The 7,413-nt window shown below is 27.5% G+C and overlaps 1 long non-coding RNA gene across 1 annotated transcript; it reads left to right on the top strand.

The window, feature by feature from the left end:
• Nucleotides 1-1,005: 1,005 nt before the first annotated feature.
• Nucleotides 1,006-6,843, top strand: LOC132950128 (uncharacterized). Its single transcript, XR_009665184.1, has 4 exons — nt 1,006-1,060; nt 5,746-5,854; nt 6,366-6,383; nt 6,600-6,843. It is a non-coding gene; the product is annotated as an uncharacterized LOC132950128 (long non-coding RNA).
• The last annotated feature ends 570 nt before the right edge of the window (nt 6,844-7,413 follow it).

Raw genomic sequence — 7,413 nt, 5'->3', positions numbered from 1 at the left:
ATCATTCAAAAACATAAAGTTCTCGTCATTATTTGTTATAATATTCATTGATTTTAATGCATTTTGAGTCTCATGGGTACTTTTAGGTAATTTTGGATGAAGCAGCGAACGAGCATGGTGAATGTTTTGTTTGATTAAAATAACGTCGTTTGTCGTGAGAGTTGAAATGTCACCATTTTTAAACTCATTATGTAAAATCTTCGATGGCCGGACAGAAATATCATCCACAGCTTTCCTTTTAACAGCGTTGCTGATTTTCTGTCTAGTAAGTACATTTTCGTCACACTTATCATGTCTGTGTTCATTGAAGATTTCTGACATAACATTATCAGAGGTTAATTTAAAAAAACACTTACACGAGTTTTTACAACATGTCCACCGTTGAACCTCGCCTTGCAACATTTTATGGAATCGAAACTTAAAACCTTTAATAATTTTTAATGTTTTTTGTTTTTCACTTAACATACACTCCATTTTTCACTCGTTATAATTTGATAATTATTGTGTAAGTATTAACTAATTGTGTGTTCACGAAGTATTCGGCACGACTGATTGATTTTGAACGAGTAACTTTATACCACCGTTGATGAATATCCGTTATCGTTACGTATCCGGTATAATATGATGTGCAAGGTTCAAGGTCACCGGCTTAACAAGTAGTTATGACATTTTATCTATACGGACTCAATTCAAAGATATTAAGATAATACCCTGGACTCAATTCAAACACATAAAAGTAGCATGGACTCAATTCAATATCACCAATACGAGCAGGTCCCTTAATTAAAATGTAGATAAGACCAGTAGATTTCTAATAAATGTGGAAATTAAATTAATGTGTATCACCTAATGAATAACAAAATTAATTTAATTTATAATAAATAGGTAATAAAAATATTTTATTGAATCTATTGAATATTTTACGTAAAAAGTTACTGACTTCTATGATGGTAGATGTACCAAAAACAATTTGAAACTATCTCAATGTAGTTTACTGTTACAGGTATAGCATGTTTTTATTCAACGTATTTGGATCGTCTAATCAAAGAACAAACACCAAGTATATATTAAACATTTTAACTGATTATATAAATACCTAGGTACTGTTTTAGTAGTAACTATGTAATAGTTTATGCCTATATACATAATCAATGTAAAACAGAATATGACTGAATGCAAAATAAGAATATGTTGTAGGAAGGCTGCTACAATTATTGTTTATATTGAGGACGCAATGATAAATTTTTAAATATTTATAGTGGTGATGAATGATCCCCATTCATTCAAAAGGTCTAGACACAAATTTCGTAGCCTTCTGGGGTCACCTGAGATGTTTTAAATAGTTAAATTGGAAATTAAAGGAGTACGGCGCAGTGGTTGAATAGATTGAGTGGAAGCGTATGTATAGAGTTTTGGCTACTTATTGTACTGTTTGGATGAAGAGGTCCTTATGGAGTGTATTGTTTGAGCTTTGGTCATATATTGTCAAAGGAATTTATTTTTGAAATGTTTTTATTTTCTTTATATTTGATGGGTTGGCTTGCGCCGCAGTGTTGTATACTATAATTTGACCATATTGGTTTTAATAGGAACTTATATAGGTGAATATGGTGAGCCAAGTCAGTCGACGGTACATAGGTTAAACCTAGGTAGAATGTACTTATATAACAATTTAAATGTTTTTTTTTTTAAACTATATATTCTTTAAGCATGTTTGATTCTTCATAATTTTTGGCAAAGTAGAGGGGGCCTAAAAATATTATAAGCTTTTATTTTTACAAATAGTATTCTGTGATTGTGACACAAAGTTATATATTGCACAGAAATAAAATAAATAATATAAATAATTAATAAATATATAATTCTTACTTTCAATTTTCAGAGTTCTTATAAAAAATGTTAGCTATTAATAACTAAATTTCGGTATTGGTCTTAAGCCATGTGTTTGTAGTTTTTAGTTTAATCTGTAGTGATCTTGCGTACAGAGATTGAATTAGAAATTATAAAATGGTAGGAGAAAAGTGAAATGATAACAACAGGTTGACTTGTTATAAAATGTTTATCAAATTAGTCAAATTTGTAAATTGTGTTTTTAATAGAGCAACCTTGATCAACGAATGAATAGTATTTTAGAAATTATACAATAACTCATATATTTTGAATTTTCTAAGTCTCAAATTTAATTGATCAGAAATATTCTAAGTCAAAATGATTAACTAAAATAAGTAATCACACACTGGTGTGAAGGTGCTTGCACTGGATATGACAAAACAAGTCTAAATATGTTATATCTGTATTTCTCCTATATTGGGCTTACCCTTCCTCTAATGATAAGTGCGTTATCCTAATTCTTGGACGTACGTGCGTACGGGTTCCAGGAAACGCATTTGACCAACGCTTGTAAGGTTATTTTATGTCTATATTATTATCTTTAGTCGTATTTTGGGCATCCTTTTCAGCTGCGCTACCTATAGTTAATTGCGTAATGTATAATAAATAATAACACGTACGTTTCCCCAGCCCCACACATATCAATTTTTGTGAATTTTCTTTTGCCAATATTTAGTACTTTATTTGTTTGAATTTGTTTGACCCTAATCAGAATTTGTTTGACATCAGGTACCCCGGAAAATTCAATTTCCCCGTGTGGGGCAGAGGTTAGGTTTCCCAGCCTTCCTTATAAGTAAATAATAGACTTTCCATGATTTTTCTTTTGCCAATATTTAGTACGTTTTTTATTTGAATTTGTTTGACCCAAATTAGAATTTGTTCGACATCGGGTACCCCCGAAAATTCAATTTCGCTGTGGGGATAATAATTTGTTTGAATTGTATGTTAAATATATTATAATATTAAAATAATAATATAAAATTCAATGACATTTTACCTTTCAGGGCAGTAGTCACTCAGAATTGGATTTACATATAGTACTTAGTACGTAATTAGTTTGTCAGCATGATACATTTTTTTTTTATTATTCAATACATTATATTTTTATAAAACCTGAATTTTTAACTAAATTGGAATATTTTTAACAATTATCATTAAATTTAAATTTTTTTATAAAATATGTTGATTTTTTATATCAAACACATTTTTTTAAAAAAAAATGCATATATTATAAGATAATATATATTATGTAATAAAAAGAATTGATAATAAATCTTCATTTTATAAACAATCAATATTTGATAAAAAAATTCTAAATGGAATAAAAAATCTTAATATAAGAAATTATATCCTTATAACCTATCCATGTAACCTATAAGTGGCTTATAAATAACAATAAACACAATTTTTTTAAATATACTATAATTAAAAATACCATAACGTAGGAGTGTGTAATATATTTATTTTGTCCAGTTATTCCATTTAGATTTTTTTTTATTCAAGAGATTTTTTATCAAACATTAATTTGATTGTTATTTGATAAAAAAAAAATCAATTTTTGAAAAATAACCTCTATTTATTAAAAAAAAAATTTGAATAGAACCTTAATATAAGAAATTTATTTGTAAAAAATCCATCATTTAAAATCTATATTTGATAAAAAAAACTTTAATAAAAAAAAAGGTGGATAAGTGGATGTCGCTCTGCTGTACAGTAGGTTACAAGTGGGTCACTGTAATGGATGGTGTTAAATTTGAATTCAATGATATAATATCATTGTGTAAGAAAAACGATTCTGAGCGAAAACGGTCAGCTAGTCAGCCTATGATTTTACCAAGTATATTTGATGATATTATTGTGAATAAAGTAATTTATATATAACCTATTTACGTGGAGCCTTGTTTTAAATTTTCAATCTTTAGCCATAAAAGTTAAACATTTTATACATTTTTAACCACAAAATAATTAATAAATTATAAATTTGATAAATGTTGTCAAAATTTGAACTTTAAATGCTTATAAAAAAAAAATTATGCCTATGTATTTTTAATATTTTTCAACTGCTATTAGAACGATATATCAGGAGCCTTATATTAAATTTTCACGCTTTTTTACCCAACAAATAAAAATTTATTGATATTTATAGAAAAAAAAACTAAAAAAAATTGAAAACTGACAATGTCCGTAAACAGCTCAAAAAGAGTCAAAATATTTTCAACATTTTATGGTGTATAGAAAATGCTAATATGAACATTCAGTGAAATTTTCAAGTATCTACAGTCATTCGTTTTTTAATTACAATAAAATAAGAAAATTGTTACATGAGAAATCGAGTAAATATCAAATGTTGTAAAAATATAAATTTCAGACGCTCATAAAAATTTAATTTAAGTTTCTTCTAGACATTTTTTTTTTGATAAAGGTAGACAAACTTATGAGTAATCTTATATTACATTTTCAAATCTTAGATTTAAAAAGAAAAATTTTTATGAATTCTCAACTCAAAATAATTTGCTATTTTTCGTGATTTTTCCGTATTTTGTCAAAATTTGAACTTTAAATGCTTATAATTAAAAACTATGACTAAGGATTTTTAATTTTTTTCATTTTCCTTTGAAACAATAACCTAGGAGCCTTCTATTAAATTTTCAAGCTTTTTTACTCAACAGATAAAATTTTATTGATATTTATAGAAAAAAAAAACTAAAAAAATTGAAAACTGACAATGGCCGTAAACAGCTCAAAAAGAGTCAAAATATTTTGTAAATTTTATGGTGTATAGAAAATGCTAATATAAACATTCAGTCGAAATTTCATGTCCCTACGGTGATTTGTTTTATAGTTACACCAAAAACCAAAATCGATTTTCTCGAAAACAGATTTTGCGTAAAAATTCCCGTTTTTCCTTAATTTTTCTTTTGTTTTTCACGTCGCTTGTGAAAACTACTGGGAAATTTTTAATTTTGACCCCCCAAAGTACCAACTAGATTCACTTTCCTATCAGAAAAGTTACTATTGAAGAAAATCCAAGCACTTTTACTGTCCTAAAAGGTGATGACAGACACAAAAATAAAAAAAAAAATAAAAAAAAATAAAAAAAAAAACACACATCATTGTAGAATCAATACATTCATCGCTTCGCTCAGAATCTAATATGTGATAAAAAATCATATTTTAAAAAAAATTCTAATTTTATTACAATTGTTAAAAAAATATTCTAATTTTGTTAAAAATTCTGGTTTAATAAAAATAATATGTATTGAATAATAAAAAAAAATGTTTTACAAAAATTAATTACGCACTAAGTACTATATGTAAATCCAATCTTGAGTGACTCCTGCCCTGAAAGATAAAATTTCATTGAATTTGAATTTATTCAGCATACAATTCAAACAAATTATAAGCCCTACAGGGAAATTGAATTTTCGGGGGTACCCGATGTCGAACAAAGTCTAATTCGGATCAAACAAATTCAAATAAATAACGTACTAAATATTGGCAAAAGAAAAATCATGGAAAGTCCATTATTTACTTCTAAGGGGGGGCTGGGAAAACGTTTTTTCGGGCCCCCATAGGAAAATTAAATTTTCCGGGGTACCTGATGTCAAACAAATCCAAACAAATAACATACTAAATATTGGCAAAAGAAAATTCACGAAAATTGATATGTGAGGGGCTGGGGAAACGTACGTAATAATAACTATTCCAATACCCATTTTCTTTGTAAAAATATTTAAATTTTCTGTGTTTAAAAAAATTGACTATCGATATCTAAGAGTTTATGGTAGGGCAGTCTAAATATTTATAATACACACAATCAACAAATCTAATGGCTAATACCAATTTACTTTGCAGGTCAAGATAACAAAAATCCAGTAACTAATTACTGTGAATCAGTTATTCCAGGAACTGCAAACAATTTTTTAGAGAACATTTTTACTGCTGTCAATCAATATGAATCAGAGTAACATTTCAATATTTTTTATAATTATTTTGTGTAAAATATAAATTCAATCGTCTAATACAATATATTAACTTGATTCTTATTACATATACTGTAAGGTTTTTGTTAGCTCCCAACATGGGGATCTATTGGAACATTTTAGTTAACAATAATTCATTACAATGATACTAAAATGATATTTTTATCAGATAAAATACTGCTCGAACGCACACAGGATAGTAAAAAAAGTTCACTTAAACACATAACAATGTTTAAAAATCACTCGCACAAAAGTATTATGCTAAATAGCCCAAACACATTGCAATTTGTACAAACTCGCCCTAATACGAATCGCTCTATATTCCTATGTAAAAACAACAATGCATTGGGTATGATAACAACATAGTTTTTCCAGCTCAAGTAAATGGCGACATAAAACCTGATTATCCCAGGGCACATACTTACCTATATTGTGTTGGGCTATGTATAAATATATATATTTTTTTAAATACTGTTTAATACATTTTTTCAGTTCTGACGATGAGTAAACGTAAGATTTTTTAAAATTTTTTTTTGGTTTATGATAATAGAATATTCTAATACCTATTTTCATTGTAAAAATAATTAAAACCGCATTGTATTGAATAATATAAATGGTTTGCAATTAAATTTTCTCTTCATGTATTTATACAATCGAGATCTACGAATTGTGGTAGCGCAATCGAATGCACATTATCAACAAATGTAATACCAATTTATTTTGCAGGTCCACTTCTCAACACTCCGGGATCTTCTTACTGTAGTCAGAATATTCCAGTACAAACGACGATTTTTTTTAATAACCTTATAATATTATATATATATATCTAACCGTTAAATAGAGTAACAACGTTTCTATTTTGTCTAATTATTTTATGTAATATTAAATTGTCTAATACAATAATATTTTATGAACTTGATTCGTATTTTGTTAACTTCTAACATATGTATAGGAATTGTATCATTATTACTTCTATTATTATTACCTACCTACTATTAAATTCTAAACAGAATGATAATTAATATATTCATTTTAAAATTATGCGTTTTTATCTTTTTTACTGTCTTTACCTTTTGGGGTACTAAAAACCCGTCCTGAGCAAGAGACGTCACGTGGGTGGTCGCCACGGCCGCCAAACCAGTGGCGGCGTGAACTATTTTATTTTATGAGGCAAGTATAAATGCTCGACCACCATCACCAAAAGTATCAATGGCCAAATTATGATCTATGTTTATATCTCTTTCACAGTTTAAAATCATCAAACTTTCTAATCGGTCTTCGCTTGTAGTTGATCTCAAATTTACAAATAACAATACTTAATAAAACTTTAAAGTTAAAAGTAACAAAACCGTCAAATTGTCATTACTTCAATATTACGTGCATCCATGATCCACCAGTGTTGCCTACAGCCCAACCAACGAAGGGGAAATATTGTTAATAGATAAATAAAATAATGATGATAAAAATAATGATACAATATTATCTATGATAGTGTTACATGTTACCACAATATCACCAATATACCGCGTTATTGTACACT

The sequence above is a fragment of the Metopolophium dirhodum genome, chromosome 8, assembly GCF_019925205.1.
Source record: "Metopolophium dirhodum isolate CAU chromosome 8, ASM1992520v1, whole genome shotgun sequence".
Lineage (NCBI taxonomy): Eukaryota > Metazoa > Arthropoda > Insecta > Hemiptera > Aphididae > Metopolophium > Metopolophium dirhodum.
Note: the sequence above shows the minus strand (reverse complement) of the source record. Positions and strands in the feature narration are given on the sequence as shown.